This window comes from Octopus bimaculoides, chromosome 26, assembly GCF_046866305.1.
Source record: "Octopus bimaculoides isolate indiv1 chromosome 26, ASM4686630v1, whole genome shotgun sequence".
Taxonomy (NCBI): domain Eukaryota; kingdom Metazoa; phylum Mollusca; class Cephalopoda; order Octopoda; family Octopodidae; genus Octopus; species Octopus bimaculoides.
The window spans coordinates 29,787,638-29,797,637 of NC_142953.1; the positions used below are offsets into that span (position 1 = coordinate 29,787,638).

The 10,000-nt window shown below is 38.8% G+C and overlaps 1 protein-coding gene across 5 annotated transcripts in view; it reads left to right on the forward strand.

The window, feature by feature from the left end:
- LOC149131029 (uncharacterized) overlaps positions 1 to 10,000 on the forward strand; it is a 440,128-nt gene that overhangs the window by 199,049 nt on the left and 231,079 nt on the right. The window lies entirely within an intron of this gene.

Genomic DNA, 10,000 nt, shown 5'->3' on the forward strand with positions numbered 1-10,000 from the left:
TTATTTGACAGGGCTGCAAATTCTGGATACAGGGCTGTTGTTTACAATGAGATATTACATGTTGCCAGTAGCATATTGTGAATATAATTTTATTTGTTATTATAGTATATTATATTATATTATATTATATTATATTGGATTTTCACGCCGTTTCGACCATTGGCAGTTCTGTAGGACATTAACTCAGAGTGTTCATGTTGTTTCATGTGAGAATTCAGACTTACAGGATGTTCGGACGAAATTTGACGAATTTTCCTGTCTCCTTTATTCAGGGACAGCTTGCTGTCAACAGTGTTAGAGATCATTACGATAAAAGTTGTAGTTACGAAAAAGTTAGCTGAGGTGGAAGACTAGAAGCCAGCTGAATACTGTAAAAGAGTTACCTGCATCATGATTCGCGTCTGGTATCCAAATTGTGACTGCTACTCGATGCTTTGTGAACCTTATAAAGGTTGTAAGACGTTGCATGAACAGGGGCTTAGGCTCAATACAGACGGCTATGTATAACTGCTGGACGGCCATATGTGTCGCAGAAGGATTCGGTTCCTTGCTACACCTCCGGTAAAAATCAGAAGTGGTTGTCGGAGAATTTCTACAACTTCACCAGTATTAAGTTCGGGCCTTCTGATCCCACCGATTGTAATCCCATGGATTACTACGTGTTGGGCACGGTTGAGAAAAACACCAACCGTTCTGCCTGCAACACAAAAGCCGAGCTGGTGGCCAAGATCGAGGACGTGTTCGAAGATCTTCCCGTGGACTCAGATAGGAACGCATGCGCAAGACTCAAGAGCCGTCTGATATTTTTTTGATTTTTTTTTTAAATAGATACTTTTATTTTTAGATAGGATCTTGTTTTCTTTTCTTTTTATGTAAGCTGTCAAATTTAGCCTGACAAACTTGTATCCAGAATTTGCAGATTTGTGGTGGTGGTCTCCGTCACTTGAGGGTACATTGGATCCAGCTATGTCAGCGCTAAGCTCTTTTCTCCGTCGGGTAGTCTCAAGATTATCGTAGTCTCCAAGTCTTCAGATTTATCAGCAGGTCTTTAGAATGTTCTTAGAAAGGTGCAGTGAACGGCCTTGGTACCTGGCACTAGAAATAAGCTGACCATCGAAGAGGGTTTTAGGTAAATGAGTCTTGCATGCGTTCCGCATAGCCAACCCTTTTCTTCGATAAGGAAACTGTCACATTTTACAATAAACCCTCTGTTGAGGACATTGTCTTACTCCTTGATGTTGCAAATTGAACGAAAGCAGTGAAGATGGAATGAGTCTAATATTTTAACATGTCACCTGTAATAAACACACACACATATATATGTATATATGGATGGATACACATGTATATGTGTTTATATAGAAATGTATACGCATAAATATGTGTGAATATGTGTATGTAGTTATGTGTACTTAAGAGTAAGTATGCGTCTATCTACGTGTGTGTGTGTGTGTGTGTGTGTGTGTGTGTGTGTGTGTGTGTGTGTGTAAAGATATATAGATAGATTCATTCATTCATTTATCTGGAGAAGACATTTGAAGAAAGCTGGAGAGAAAAACTAGTGATCCGTAAAAACAGTAGGAAACAGTTTCAAGTTGAGAACTAAAAATAAGAAATACGGCAGACATTTTCATAATGGACGACAGTAATTTTCTTTTGACATTTATGTTGAGAGAAGATACCAGTGTTTAATTGACATTATAGTATGTATGGTGGTGGTGGTGGTCGAGGTGGTGGTAGTGGTGGTAGAGAATAGTAGTAGTAGTAGTAGCAGAGAATAGTAGTAGTAGTAGCGAACTAGTTGGTAGTAGTCGATGTGGATGGTTGTGGCGATGCTGGTGTGGTGGTGCTGGTGGTCGAGATTGTGGTGATGGTGATGTCGGTGATGGTGATGGTTGCTGTGGTGGCGGCGGTAGTCGTACTGAACCAACTTTAACCTTCTTAGTTGAGAATAATTGGTTCTTAGTGTGCATGCGTGCGCGGGTTTGTATGTGCGTATGAGTGTGTTCATTTGTGTGTGTGTGTGTGTCTGTAGATATATATCTATATATATACGTATATGTCCTCCATATACACATAGACTTACATCTAAATAAATATACTTGTGTATATATGATGTATATATATTCACACATTCATACATACATACATACATATATATGTATACATATACCCATGTAGTTGTATATGTACATACATACATACACGCACACAATGAGACATGCGACGAATATTTTGTGAAAATCGTCACTCAAAAAATCATTGCCTGAAGGAACGTTTAGTGCTGGAATCTCCGAATCGCGACAGAAGCAAGTTGGGTTAAGATGGTGGGGGTCCGTTACACACAATATGCAGTTTTACGCTACAATATGATTTTAAAGTAAATTTTCTTACCTTTGTGAAGCTAATTGCAAAACCAGTGGCTGTGTGGCACTGTCTTTCTATATATTGCAAGATGGGGAGAACTGCTACAATGTCTGGCAGACAAGTGTCCATCACTGAAGATGAGCAAAATGAGGTGGAAATCACGTGATCTGGTGGTCTCAGAGCTAGAATAGTAGTGAATTCTCTCCTCATTTGCAATGTATATCGAGGGCGAAGGCACACAGAATAAAGAGCGGAAGGAGGCGTTCTCCTGGGGTTAAAACAGTAGCATTGCCTGTTCTTATAGAACACGTTTAGGTGACGATAAACCTTACTTCTCTCCATCTCTCTCTCTCTCTTCATCTCCTCTCTCGCTCTCTCGCTCTCTCTCTCGCTCTCACTCTCGCTCTCTGTCTCGCTCTCACTCTCGCTCTCTCTCTCGCTCTCACTCTCGCTCTCTCTCTTTCTCTCTATCTCTCTCTCTCTCTCTCTCTCTCTCTCTCTCTCTCTCTCTCTCTCTCTCTCTCTCTCTCTCTCTCTCTCTCTATATATATATATATATATATATATATATATATATATATATACACACACACACACACCTCATACGTGCAGGCGTAACTGTGTGGTTAAGAGGCTTGCTTTGCAGACACGTGACTCCGGTCCCAATCTCACTGTCCATCACCTTTGAGCAAGTCTCTTTTACTAAAGCTCCGGGCCGACCAATATCTCGTGTGTGAGTTTGAGAATTTGTTGAGGGAAACTGTGTTGAAGCCCATCGTAGATATATATAAAGTATCTATCTGTGTTTGTATTTATACCCTCCCTGCTACTCTTCGCTTGACAACCGGTATTGGTTTGCCTATTTCTCCGTACCTTATCGGTTCGGTAAAACTCATCTACACACTTAGCTTTAAAATAAAACAGCTTGAATAATGGCGTCGGTTTGTTCGACTGAAACGCTTCAAGGCGGTGCCCCAGCATTGCTGCAGTCCTACGAATGAAACAAAATGTTTTTCTATTTAGTTTTGTCCTATGCTATACCTTACAATGCATTAGCATCGTTCATATGGTCTTCTTGAGAGGTATCTTTTTAATGCTCACGTGGTCTAGTTAAGAACTGTTACTTCCTGTGTGAGAGATTTGATCCGAAATATTGTGTTAATCGCAACCTCGCATGGGTTCTGTGCACGTGATTCTATCGTAGAACAGGTCTATTCTCTTTCCGATATCTGGTCTATGATCATGTACTCTTTGCATGGTTTTTGATCCAAGATCATTTGATGTTTGACCTGAGATTATGTGATTTTTGTCTGACGTTTGTTCTGAGATCTTGTGATCTTTACTTGATGTTTGATCCGAGATCGCGTGATCCTTGCATGATGGTTGGTCAGAGATCATGATCTTTGTAGAATGTCTGGCTTGACATTAAGTGATATTTGCATGATGCTTGATCTAAGATCATGTGATTTTTTTCGCATGATGTTTAGTCAGATATCTTATTAGCTAAGCATGATGTTTTATCCAAGATCATGTTCTGGTGTTTTACGTGATCCGAGATCATGTTCTTATTATATGCTATGTGATCCGAGATCGTGTTTTCTTTACTTGATGTTTGATCCGGAATCCTGTGACCTTTGACATATGGTTGAAGTAAGGTCATGTGACCTCTGCTTGATGTTTGATCCAAGAGCATGAGCTGTACCCAACTTTTCCTTCCAGATCATGCAATCTTTAATGCAATTTCATATACGATCATGCGTTCTTTACTTGAGATTCTGTATGCGGTCATTCGTACCTTTTGCAAGAGATTTGATCCGCAGTCATGTGGTCTTCGCAAGAAATATGCTCTGAAACCATGCGTTCTTCGCAACGGGATTGAACTGAGATCATGTATTCTTTGCAAATAATTTGATCCACCATCATTTTCGAATACAAGAAACTCAATCGAGTACTTAGAAAAACATTTGGACCTAGATCCTATCTTATTGGCAAAATGTTTCATACAAAATCGTAAGTTCTTTGTTAGAAATTTTAAGAGATACCGTATTTTTTAAGAAATTTCGATCTCAGATAATACCTTCTGTGCAAACGTTTGATCGGAGATAGTGTGTTATTTGCATGAGATTTTTATCCGAAATCGTGTTTCACTGTTAAAAACAACTGCATTTTGGCAGAAATAATACCAAGCACCATATTGTTGTTGGGCAATATCTCTCAAACATATTTCAGATTGTTTTGAATTGGTATTCTTTCCACACACCTGCCTCCAAATTTGTTCCAGCCTGACGGCCAATGTGCTCCATCTCTATCTATGACTGATTTACGATAAATGAAGCAAAACTTTCTAGTCAACTCGGAGTTGTCTCACTTGACACCTGGAGCTGAGGAGAACTAACGAGTTCGAAATGCATTTATCGGCGCTCTGGGCTCTATTGCGTTTTGACCTCTATTACTTGTTTCAGTCTTTTGACTGTGGCCATGCTGGAACACCGCCTTTTAGTCGAGCAAATCGACCCCAGGACTTATTCTTTAGAAGCCTAGTACTTATTCTATCGATCTCTTTTGCCGAACCGCTAAGTTACGGGGACATAAACACACCAGCATCGGTTGTCAAGCGATGTTGGGGGGACAAACATACACACACACATACATATATATACATATATATCTACGACGGGCTTCTTTCAGTTTCCGTCTACCAAATCCACTCACAAGGCTTTGGTCGGCCCGAGGCTATAGTAGAAGACACTTGCCCAAGATGCCGCGCAGTGGGACTGAACCCGGGACCATGTGGTTGGTAAGCTAGCTACTTACCACACAGCCACTCCTACCATTTGTTTTTCTTAAGCGAGAAATTTTCTCCTCAACAAACTGAGGTGTAAAGGTTTTACATATTCAAATATTTCTCAAACTTACTTGAACTGGCCTTAAAGTTTGAATTTAAAATAAAATTTTCAAAAACATTGCATTTTGGTAAGACCATCTAAAAGCTTTTGACGGCCTAAGAGAATTGTACATAAGGTGACCCATATATGAGGCTATTGGTTTTAGGTTCGAATCTGCGTTGAATTAATCGATAAAAAGGGATTCAGGAAACTAATCCATCACTAGTGGTGGATTAGTGCCCTATAACGGAGAAAATGTCTTTCTGAGTCAAGTTACATAATAAATCCTATCTACTTAATGCTTCTTATCAAACTCCCTATGGCAACGAAGTTGTTAGGTTGTCAGGCATTCATACTTATTAATATACGCCTCATACGTTTTCCTTCGTTTTCCTTTGATGTATATAAAAAAGTCATACAAGAGATTTCTTGGGTCGGCTTGTTTACCGCTATGTGGACATCAAATTCGACATTTTTATTGATGTATCCGAAGAGACCCAGAACGACGGATCGAAACATGTGTTGTACTTAATAAAGTCTAAAACACATTCCATCTCCTATTTTATTAATACTAATATATATATATATATATATATATATATATATATATATATATATATATATATATATATACCTCCCTTCGTTAGGGACTTCACTGATAATAGCGACAGGGACAAAGATGTCATCATGCAGGCCAAGAAAATGATGCTGTTTAAGAATAATATTCCGTAAGTCCTCTTGCTCCCTCCAACGTAAGCTTCGTACCGACATTAGACTACTAAAAAAATTCGACATGTCCCTGATTTTCTCAAATAAGACAAAATCCCTATATGAGATAGACACCTATACTTATAACAGACTATTAGAAGACAACATTAGACAGAACTATAGGCGCGCTTCCCCCCCCCCCCCCCCACACACACACACATACAAATAGAATATTAACAGTGAAGCCAAACAGTTAGACAACGACTTAGATGTAGCAGATAGGGTAGAAATTTTAGCCAAAAGGAATACCTTCACCACTATCAAAGAGCATAAACGGAACTTTGCCTCTAACTCTAATTGCCATTTGATCAACGCGCGTAAATCCGAGATCGGTCTGGCGAACAAACGTATACTGGAGAACATTGTCAACGACATAAGGAGGCGATCAATATCTCCCTCTAGCATAGCACCAACGAGGAGATTACATAGTTCAATACCAGCAAGGGGAAGGGCAGAACAAGGGTCACCCAGTTCGACATGGTCGATTTTTACCCGTCTATATCGAAAGGGTTACTGGGCTTCACTGATAGTAGCGGGATGGACGTGGATATCATCAATCACGCCAGGAAGAATATAGACCACCGGCCATTTGGGTCTGACGAGACTTATGTAAAGTTCAGTGCTTTATGGGCACGAAACTCTAGGTAACCCTATAAAATGGCCATAACTATATATATATCCATTCACACAGAACACGACACAGAGGTGCATGAAGCTAAGCAGTATAATCTTAGCTCGTGTAATCGAGATTGTGTGTCTGTGTGCATACTCATATATCTAGTTTTATACACACACACACACACACACATATATATTGATATGATATCACCTGGAAATATCTGCGGTGGTGACTGATGGAGAGCGTGTGAGGTAGAGCAGCGCAGAATCTGGCAGTGGGGAGGAGAAAAGCAGAGAGAGACAAAGATAAGAGTGCAAGGCAGAGGAATGGAAGAAGGGAAGTAGAGGGTGCGAGGTGGTGGTCGTGGTCGTAGTTGTGGTGGGTGAAGTGACTTGCATGAAATTCGTGCTAAAAACACAATTAGGAAGCGACGTGATGAAGTATTTAGCTGAGAAAATTGTCAATTAATGATGACTGAGAGGTGTATTGAATGAAGCGAAGCTGCCGAGCAGCCAGCAAGGCAGGAAGGACGAGTAGGACGCAGGCAGGCGAGTTAAGAAGCAGCAGATAGATTGAATTAATGGATTCAGGCGATAATTTCATATTCTAATTATATATAATATTTGATCTGTTCATAGTAAGCACGTCTTGTACAGTTGGAGGAAAAATATACCAAATATATAAATAAATAAAGAGAAGAATGGAGATAAACGAACAAATGTGAAAAAGAATACAAGAATAAAAGAATGTGTGGATAAAAGGAAAATAAAATTGGAATGTATTCCCCGTATCTCTTTGTCTGAGTGTGTGTATATATGTCTGTATGTATATATATGTATAACGTATGTATGTATATATAGCATAGATATATATTTGTATTAAATGTGTATATATATATGATTATGTATATGCACACACATATATTTCTGCATCTATCTGTCTATATATGTATAAATCTATGCATATGTATATTTATTTGTTTATATATATGTGTGTGTGTGGGTGTATGTGTGTGTGTATCAAGTGCAGTTGCTGTTCAAGATTAAAACATTCAGTAAAGCAAATCCCTTCTGATCGAACATTCTTCCTCCGGGGTCAGCTGATAGAAAAACATCCACCTCGTTGCTGGTTTCGTTTCATTTTGTTTTTTTTCATTTTTCATTCCGCGATCATGATTGAAGATTTGCTACATCAGCCTCTGTCTCCTATGAGAAATGATTTGAAACGGAATCCTATAATCTAGAATTATAATCTGACATACTAAATATCTACTTAATGCAACTGTTGAGTTCTTTTAGTCTTTGTTCGTTGTCTTTGTATATGTAGAGACACGCAAACACGAGCGCACACACACACACAGACACACACACACACACACATGCACATCCGAGTCCGTAACGATTCACAGCTCTCGTGTCCGTCCGTCCGTACCGACCGTCTGCCGCAGGTGCCCAAAGTGTACTGCCTGCCCCTCGTCGGCAAAATAGATCCTTACCTTCGGATGTGTGTATATGTGTATATATATATATATATATATATATATGTATATATATATATATATATATGTATATATATATATATATATATGTATATATATATATATATATATGTATATATATATATATATATATATATATATATATATTTATTGTATCTTGCCTGAAGACACGGTGCTGCTACAGTCGAAAGCCAAAATAATATATGTACTATTAATCTCTACTTTGCTATAGAGTAATCTTTTTCTCCAAGTCAACACCATACTGATATATATATATATATATATATATATATATATATATATAGTGAGATTATATATAGTGAGAATTTACAAAAAAAAACAAAAGATGAAGATGGGTGTGTAAACACAAACAGATGTATTAGTTTAGCGCTCGGGAAGTGAGAAAGTCATTTACGTTTCGAGCCTACGCTCTTCAACAGAAAGGAACACAGAAATAAACAGGGAGAGAAAATAAAAAAGGTTTAATGGCTAGCGATCTATCATGTCGATCTATCTATCTATCTATCTGTATATATATATATATATATATATATATATATATACACACACACACACACACACACACACGTTTTAGCAAGTGGGATCAAAATACACTCAAATAGATAGTCTTAAACTCCAACCACTTCATCCATAGCCGGCGCCTCTGCATCGAAAGACGGCCGTTTGAAACGTTATCACGCTGACTCTGAGATCCCACAGGAACGCTTTCAATCCAGACTTTTTGAAGTATCCTACCATTGGTGCATCGTCCAACAATACTGTAATGTAGACTCTACTATCCACTTTCGAATTGCGGACTCTCCTCGTGCGAGTTACCTAGGCTCCTGAATTAATAACATCCTTTATAACTGTTGTGAACTAGGTCCCCCTATTAGCAATAATCGCAAGCCCGACTTGTTCTCCCTTAATATGTAACCCCGCTCCTTATCCCTAATTACAATTCGACGTTCAAAACGGGCGTTTCAAGGATTCGCCAGCAGTTGTTTGCAAATGGTCATACGTTGTTGAACCTGGTAATTGGTCAGTTCATGTGGGGTTTCTCAACAGTGTCTGTTCAAAAGACTGAGCTTATGAACGTGTCGACTGATGGTTCTTTATGAAGGACCAAGTTCTGCCGACTTTGTACTAATGCTTGTGCTTGGCTATCGTTAAACCATTTCAAGCACGGCCTCATCTTCCACAACAGACAGTTTTTCTTACCTTAATTTGTCTTCGAGGCTGCTTTCACTTTTCTTGAGCCGTCTGAGCCAGTTTTGTGCCACACATTCCTGGATAGTTCCTGAGCCTTCCACGTCATTAATTCTTTTGACTGCTGTCCTTGCACTGAGTTCTTTTATCCACAGGTCGCGTAAAACGGCTTTAATCGCAAATCTTTCCCCACCCATTACCAAAACTGCAAAATAAAGAATTAATGTTAATATGTTGTATATGAAAATAAAGAATAAACAAATCATCAACGATCGAACAGGTTCTATCAAATTAATGATATAACATGGAGATACAAGTTACCAAAAATCAGCCGGGGAAAATCTGAAAAACTTTTGACTTAACAATCTATTATCCTCGCCACCCGTATATATTGTCACAGGACCCAGGACACACCTTATACCTTGTCCTGGTCTATGATTTGTGGTGGAAACCCCCTACAATGCAAATCGTCGCGTTTGTAAATTATCTTGCCGAGAGACCCCTCCTCTACACTACGCCAAAACGAAAGTTCTTTATTTAATCGATTCTCTGACGTAATCTTTCCTTGTAGGCATAAATTCTGCAAGACCTTTACTCTTTATGTAAAATCATTATAATTCCTCACCGTCTTAGCTAAAATTCTTTCATTCGCCG